The sequence below is a fragment of the Gymnodraco acuticeps genome, unplaced genomic scaffold, assembly GCF_902827175.1.
Source record: "Gymnodraco acuticeps unplaced genomic scaffold, fGymAcu1.1, whole genome shotgun sequence".
Taxonomy (NCBI): Eukaryota; Metazoa; Chordata; class Actinopteri; order Perciformes; family Bathydraconidae; genus Gymnodraco; species Gymnodraco acuticeps.
The window spans coordinates 32,702-41,579 of record NW_022992158.1 but is presented as its reverse complement, the minus strand read 5'-3'; positions in this window follow the sequence as shown (position 1 = coordinate 41,579).

Here is an 8,878-nt window from a genome sequence, read left to right as displayed (position 1 = left end):
TCTGCATTAATTACAGATCGGTCTTGCAACATAATCTGCTCTTTAAAAAAAATTATATAAATAATATATATAGTCAACACCAGCATTTATTCAGCTCAGAGATTTTAAAGGTGTTATTTTAAGTCACAATATGCTTACTTGAGTAATAAATGACTATGCATGAGCCAAATGTAAATGTAAGGCTTACCTTAGTGTTCATATTTGTGCCTAAGCAAACTGGAGACCTCTTTGAAGACTTTGTAGCAAAGGTCACATAGGTACGGATCGTTTTCCAGCCGTCTCTTCTTCCCCTTTTTGACTGAACATGAAGCACTCTTATGGTGCACTGCTAATGAGCGCAGCTGTGCGCCAGTGATGACGTTGATATGTTTTCCAATCTGAGGGGGGTTGATGGTTTGACCCCTTAGGATCTTTTCTTGCTGCGAGGAGGAAGGCCCTGTGGTTCCCTGTGATGAAATATGTTTATGAAGGGAGCCCGGGGCGTCTGCTGATGAGGCTATGTTGGATATTTCTTGTGAGCTGTCCTCCTCTGCATGTCCATTGTTATTCGAGACGTCTTTGCCCATATTTTTTCTAGAGTTCATCTTTGCAAACCACTTTCTGACCACATCCACGGGGAAACTGACAGACTCTGAGATCTTTGTCAGCTCCTTCTCGCTGGGGTTGGCATTGGAGGCGAAGTACGTTTTGAGGAGTGAGAAGAGATCGTCCACCACAGGCGGTTCCTCGAGCACAACCCCTGCCACGCTCAGCAGAGAAGCGAACGAGGGGTCCAAAGCAGCCGAGTCGATGGCCTGGCTGCTGGAGGAGTGCTGGAGTGCTGGAGGAGGTGTAACGCCTCCAGGTTGTCGGGACAGTCATCGCAGAGAAAGCATGAACTGATGCTGTGGACTTTTGGCCTCTTAGCTCCAATTGCCTCCATGATGGCCACTGATTTGTGTGTTATAAAAAGAGAGGTTAAAGGTTTATCTGTTTTGGTAGGGGTGGGGGTGGGAGTGGGGGGTGCAGCGGTGGTGACAATAGGAAAAAGAGAAGGATTTTTTTCAACAGGCTGCTGTTTATTAGCAGAGGATCTTACTGGAGCCGTTGAGATCCACAAAGCTGGCAGACTAATGATTTGCTGCTGGACAATTCCCTGCGCTACCCTGAGCACATGCATCACCATGTAAAAAACATTCTCAAAGTTGTGAGATAGAATAAACAATAATCAACTTTTGAACACAATTTTGATTTGTGAAAATAAATGGGGTGGGTGGCTGGGGGCTGCAGCAGTGGTGACAATGGAAAGGAGGATTGGATTTTACAGGCTGGGTAGTAGCTGAGTACAGGGGCGGACTGGCCATTGGGAATACCGGGAGTTTTCCCGGTGGGCCGGTGCTGTGCGTGGGCCATAAATAAATAAATATAAAACCATTTTTTTTTTCTTCTTTGCCTAAATCCTACCGGCCCACATTTGTAAGTGTTCCGGCCACTCCCTGGAGGGGTCCGTAGCGGCTGTCACTGCGCAGTGAACGATCAGGAGTGAATGACTGAGAGACCTAGCTGGCAGTTGCTTACAGATGGATAAACAAGCTCCAAAGCGTGAAGGCGTTTTTGTATAGTTTGTGTGTATACAGTATACAGTATTGTAGCGAGCCCTGGGAAAGAAAAAGTAAATCTGTTTATAGTTCTGTTTCATATGGGTGTTGAGAGATGTATCCATAGATTTAGTCCCTAATTTTGCTCTCAAAGTGCACCAGATTGATGCATTTAACTTCAACATTTAAAAATATCTTCCCGGGGGAGCAAGCCCCCGGACCCCCCTAGAGGAGGTGAGGTCCACCACCTGCCCACACCCCCTGTTAAATTGTTTCACCCACATTGAGGATGCTTCCTACGCCCATGATTTATTCCATGTGTCAAGTCAGGCAAATTGGGTCCAAATGTTATTGCATCAATGATCTGTTAACATTAAAATCACTAAATATATGTAGGGATGCACGATAATTATCGGTCCGATATTAGGAATTATGACGTCATCCCGATAAACCCGATACCAGTATTAATAGCCCCGATAATATACAATATATTTTTTGGGTAAAAAAAAAGAAAAAAATACTGCGGTGTGGGTGGATTGGGATGAGGGGCGCTTGTTTTTCACTCGGCTCCTCCCGTTTTGCCAGTACTGTGGTATTAGTGGTTTAGGAAGAGGGGAGTTCTTCACAAATCCAGCGCTCCCTAACTCATGCCTGGCTGTGACGTAAATGGTGTGCGGCCGTGAAGCCAGGACAGTAAACAAACATGCCGTCGGTGGTATGGGCGTTGTAGCTATGTGCAACTCAAGGCATATGCTCGAACCGGAGCTGCCTGGACGCTGCAATCATGTTGCGCACTATCCGTGCTGAGTGTGCTGACTTTTCGTACAATGTCCCACTGTCTGGCTTCCTGCATAAAGTCAAGTGCTCGGCGCAGTTGTGGCGAAATGTCGCTCCTCTGTTTTCATTTAAACAGCTCCTTATATCCGTTAGCGCAGCTAGCTAGCACCAGATGCTAACAACAACAATGCACGTAAGGTCTCTCTCTCGCTCGCTCGGGCCACACATACACACACCCTCCCGGTCCTCCAGATGGCCAGTCGGTGCCTGCCGGTGAGCGTGGAAGTGTGGTCTGCCACAAGCGGGCGGCAGGAGCGGGGCTGTCAGCATCAGCTTGTAGATGGTATTTTAAACTCGATGCGCTCTGAAACTACGGGGCGGCCAAGGAAAAAAAATACACATGCGTTAATCGCGTTAAAATAATTAGTGGCGTAAACATTTTTTTATTATCGGTTATCGGTATCGGTCTTGAGAAGCAGGAAGTTATCGGTATCGGTTTCAAAAAACCAATATCGTGCATCCCTAAATATATGCTGTAACTATTTTGCTCTAGGCAACTCAAGGGCTCAGGTAATGTGATTACTATATGAATAATGGCGCCAAAATAACATAAAATGCATAGGGTTTTTTAACATACTTTCGTCGCTGGCCGGCCGATACATGCCGGGCATTAAGTGGGCCTGTCTGTCAATTAATCCCCGGGCCACTTTTTGCTTCTACCGGAAGTGTCTACACGTTTTTATTTTGTAAACTATACTGGCGTGCATTTCCTGTCCTGAGAAGACAGCATGGACCGGAAGTGACTCCGCAGAGCAGACCTGCAGAAAATGCTGTTTTTAAATATCACAACAAAAAAGTCCAATGAATACCGTTAAAATCAACACAAGCAGCCCTTTACGTTATATTAAGACCAGTTAACCTCACCAGTGCACGAGCTGCGAGGCGTTTCTCAGTTTGCTGGAATGTTGACGTCAGCTCCGCGTGCTGTGGGGGACTCACGGGTAGTTTCAGGTGTGGTTATGGCCGTTGTTTACCTTGCACAGTTAACAACGTGGCGCTAACGTCATGTATCTGGTGGAGTCTCGGTTACCGGTGCAGACAGGAATCTCACGCCGGGTGAAGGAGTCCAATGCGGCGTCCCCGAGGTCAGAGAGGCTCCAGGTGAGAGTGGATAAACTGACTCCTGCCAGTGCTTACAAAGGTGGGCACACGCAAAGCATCATGGGTAACAACGGTATGCTTTCTTAAAGTTGTCTCCAGAACAGAGAAGATCTGCACCACGTGTACTACTAACCCTCTTTGTTCAGGATTTAGCTAAATCAGATAAGTACTTATATGGGAAAGTTGATTTAAAACCTTTTTTTTGTAATGTTACCTCATTTATTTTGTCCATGATTGTTGCTGATTTTATTTAAAAGTAGGTAGGGTATGTAAGTTTGAGAAACCGGCTCGAGATCGCTAGAATTTGAAAATACACGACCGGAGAAAATCTGCCACTTCCTTACAGAGCCCCTCCTCCAACACACAGGAAGGCGCACATGGCCAATGAGGGCACGAGATAAGTTTGTGCACCGATGGAAGGCTGACAGGCAGGTAGGCCATTAGTTGGGCCGGCTCAGATGATTGGTCGTGTTTTTTACAGTACTACGGCTTCCACAGAGGATGGCATTTTATGGATTTGTTGTCAAAGCACTTAAGATATTCATTGCTATCGGGATGTTAAGAGCATTCCATGGAATATAACAAAAAGTGTATCTCGAGCTGCTTTCTCAAACTTACATACCCTACCTTTAATGTTTTCACTGCACAGTATGGAAGAGGATAAGGGCCACGAGATTTCTAAGTGATTTGTAACTAAAAGTAAATAAATAAATTGAATTCTGACTGATGTTTGTAAAACTATCTTTAATCACATTTATTTTATATATCTGACGTACACAAAAGTAATAATTATGAGATCATTATTTATTTCCTTTATAGCTGAGATTCAAACAGAATCAAATGCTGTGACTATGCTTATTATATAACTGAATATGAGTCATTTCAGATATCTCACTGGCAAGATGTGTGAACAAACTGAAGGTTCATATAGCAAAATTAAAAAAAGATTCTTGAATTAACAAAAAAATCTTCTGTTTTATTTTCATGGTGTCGTACAAAACTAAAGGAGAACATTGGAATATGATGAACAACTGATGCAGTTTTACTTCTTAAAAATGTTAGGAGGATGCTTAGGGTCAGTCTCTTACTCCTTAAAGGGCCCATGTCATGCTTTTCCGGTTATTACCTGGTGTTATGAAGGTTTTTATGCATGTAAACGGTCTGCAGAGTCACAAACCCTTAAAGTACACCCTGTCGCGAGTACAACTTGTTGGAGATTTGGAGGGATAACTGGTCCGCTTTTCAAATCTCCGCGCGTTCCTATGAAGCTGGTTATAATACAGGAAGGAATCCATATCTACAAAGTAACCGTTAACAATAATCTACTTTAATGGCAATATGACAATGCAATACAATCATTACAATACAACATGATATATTACAGTTATATTGCAATGCTTAAGGAGTAATGCCGGCTTACTCCTGCTCTGGTCCGCATACTGCAGAGCTACTTTCACCCGAGGGCAGCATGTGAAGAAGAGGCCGAACGCCAGGGATCCACCGGATATATACCAGAGTAAGAAGGAGGGGTTTGGTGTTAGGTCAGCTGGTCATCTTTTCAGGTCATCTCATTGGGAGACGCAACGCAGCAGGAAACGCAGCAGGAAACCAAACAGGCTCACTTTCCAACAAAAGGTCTCAAGGCCTGCATACCTACACCTCCCCCACAGAGCCATAAAACCCTGTTTACTCCAACCAGCCCAGAATGTTTATAGCCATTTGTAGTCCTTACATTTATGAAAGGATAAAACAGAGAAATCAATATAAAACACAAACACAGGTATTGTTTGAACAGTATTCACTTAACTGCTACTATTGATAAGCACCAGAGAAACCCAAGGGACCTCTCTTAATATCACAAACACGGTAGCTCGTTCTAAGTTGAATGCAAATCAGGACATGCTCTCACCTTCCCCCATCTTCCTTTGTCCTCAAAAACACATGTCAACAGGCCCCAAATGCAGCTCACAGTTTTACCCAAATTATTCTCATTTTAAGCTTATCCATAGTTTGCTAACATGAATAAATACAAATATAACTCTACAAACTCTAACACAGAAAAGACCTGTCTATGCTGCCCCAGAACGCCTCGTTGGAGATTTCTCATTTTCCATTGTTTGCTTCCTGGGTTCTCTGATGTGTGAATACCCAAATCAACAAAAATGACCGGATTGGCCCAAATGGACCAATCCGGTAATTTTTGTTGATTTTTGCGGAGCACCTCACACATCAGGATCCCTTGGCGAACTAACAGGGAGTCCCCATTGACTTGCATAGAGCTCCCTGAACGCTGGTAATAGACGAGTTGGGATCTCGGAGAAATGCTCTCCGAAGACCCATTCTCACAGCGTTATAAACCTTTTCTTTATCAAATCAAATCAAGTTTTATATATATAGCACATTTATAAACGTTTTTTGGTTGAGCCAAAGTGCTGTACATATAATAAAAATAGCCTACAGTAGAGACACTTTACAGCTAATACAATAGCACAGATTGTTCAGAATATCAGTATGAGAAAAAACCACACCCTCTGTCCTTAGACCCTCACATCGTACAAGGACAAACTTCCGGAGAAAAACCCACAGTTTAAAGGGAAAAAATGGGAGAAACCTCAGGGAGAGCAACAGAGGAGGGATCCCTCTCCCAGGACGGACAGACATGCAATAGATGCCGTGTGTAGATTGAAGAGATAATACATTTTACAGCATAGGTAGTCCAAATGTTATTTATTACTCAATACTTACTCAATATCAAGCCACACTTATTGTTTTTACTTCGGCTGTGAGTGTTTGTGTGTGCTCATGAGTTTCGCTGTATCGCCGACCCGGAACCCTGTAGCAGTAGCGAGCCTCGCAACGTCCCGACCAATCAATCCAATCCAATCCAATCCACTTTATTTATATAGCACATATTCAAACAGAGGGTTTTACCGAAGTTCTTCACAGCAGACATAACATTATAATAAAATATAATATTACTATAAAAGATAAAAGGCACACATAAGAATAGATAAAAAGGCATACATAAGAATAGATAAAAAGGCACATAAGGGCTATGGACAGACAAATAAAAGCATAACAATCGATAAAACATAGCTCAAACTGACTCGAAAGCGAGGGAAAAGAGGTGGGTCTTCAGGCGGGACTTAAACGTTTGAAGGGTGGGCGACAATTTGACATGGGGGGGCAGGTAGTTCCAGAGCCGAGGGGCTACCGCTGAGAAGGCTCGGTCTCCCCTGGTCTTTTTCCTAGTTTTTGGGACTACCAGCAGCAGCTGATCAGCCGACCTCAAAGCCCTTGAGGGAGTGTACACCTGTAGAAGGTCTGAGGTGTACTGAGGGGTCAGCCCATTAAGCGATTTAAAACAAACAATAACATCTTAAAATGAACTCTAAAATGGACAGGAAGCCAGTGGAGGGGAGCCAGAATCAGAGCACACTGGGCTCACAGGGATGGGGGCAGGAGTTCCAACAAGCCGTTTAGGACAGAGAGTGAATACCTGGTGAATACACATACTATACAGAGATGCTGTATGAGAAACCAATGTGATTTTGGAAAATTGCACAATATAAATCTATTCTAGTAGACCTCAACAATGGAATTATGATGAGTAGAAATGGCCAAGACATGGGACCTTTAACAAAAGCATTCCTCGGGTCATTTCTCAATAACATATAATGGGCTCATTTTAGAGCTCAAATATATAAATGGAGGGCTTTAGAGACAGACAGACAGACAGATATAGATACATTGTCTAACTTTTTCAGATACATTTGCTGCTGGTCCAACCACTTCACAACCATGATCTAATACTGGTTTAATTAATTGTATTCAAAAAATAAATTGTATATATTCAGGCTGAAGCATATGTAATTTCTCTTACCTCTTGCTTTTTGAGGTCAACTTTCTGTTTGATGCCGGCCACTGACCTGGTGTCAGTGTTGCTGCATGAGACACCCGGGGAATAACGGCCAACGTGCTCAAAATTGACATAAAAAATTAAGTAGTTTATGTCTGATTTCCAAGGATATGTTGAGATCTCCATATTAGGTTGAATACTTAAAACGAAAGTTAGTTATAATCAAATATAATCAATTCTATTCTTGTATAACCCACTATGAAAATGCTTCATATTTTATGATTTTCTATATTTACAGTATAAACAAAACACAAGTGGTTTGTTACGTTGAGTGTGTAAGGCTTATTAATGGTTTATGGGTGTCTGATAAGAGAGAGGAGACCGTTTCTTTTTGGAGAAAGACTGAGTCCCCAAAAAGGCGTGTCTTATGCCATAGCCATAGAATATGTCTGGACAAGTCCAGTCCTGTACATCAGAGGCCATGCCCAATTTCCACAAATATGGGTATGGAGGTGGTGGTGGGGGGGGGGGGTCCCCTGGTATGCTCTCTCCCTGGAGAGCTGGGGTTTGCCTCGGTAAGGTTCTCTCAACCTTGGTAAATATCGCTTGAATTTCTTTTGTTGAATGCGGAATGAATTGATGTGTGTTGAAAGTTTAGCACCCTGCCACCTGTGAGGAAAGGTCCTCCGAATTCATGCGGGACTAGATGTGTATACGAAATGATTTGTTGAATGCGGAATGAATTGGTGTGGATTTGAAAGTTTAGCACCCTGCCACCTGTGAGGAAATTCCTCCGAATTCATGCGGGAATTGATGTGAATTGATTTGTTGAATGAGTTTGAATGTGCTTTTTATTATCACCGGTCATTTATGAGGGATGTCTCTAAATTCTGTCGGACGATTTTAAATGTCACAACTGAATTGGGCAGTTGAAGTTACAATTTAGTGTAATAAATATAAAACTGTGAATTGAGGTTTCATATTAGAACATGACCACAGCATGATATGTTTTGTAGGAGTGTCATGTTGTAACAAGAGAAGGTAGAAACCCTGTATAAGTGTGGACCAATTTTTCTTCAAATAAACTGATCCCACCTTTTGGATTGGGACAACTTAAAAGACATCTGCGCTCTCCTCTCCTGCTTAAAAGGTAAGATTGCACCCTGCCACACTCACACTTAGGTAGGGCCACACCTCATTACTGATATCAAAATCCTTCGGGATCGCTTAAACAGATTTAGCGGGTCGTCTGAATTGAAACAGCAGTTAATTGAGCCTGGTTCTCCAGGAGTTAATAGAGGTGAGATTTTGCTGACGTTGGTGGATCTGAGCCAAGCAGTAAACTTACATAGACTCAATAACTTCTGTTCGGTCAATTAGTAGGTCTGGGTAATTTGCCGGAATAAATTATCAGCCCTCCCGACTCCCAATAATGAGTAACTGCTTGTTATCACATGTCCGTCCTTCCTTAAATATAACATCGCAGCCTTGTGGAAAATTGCTT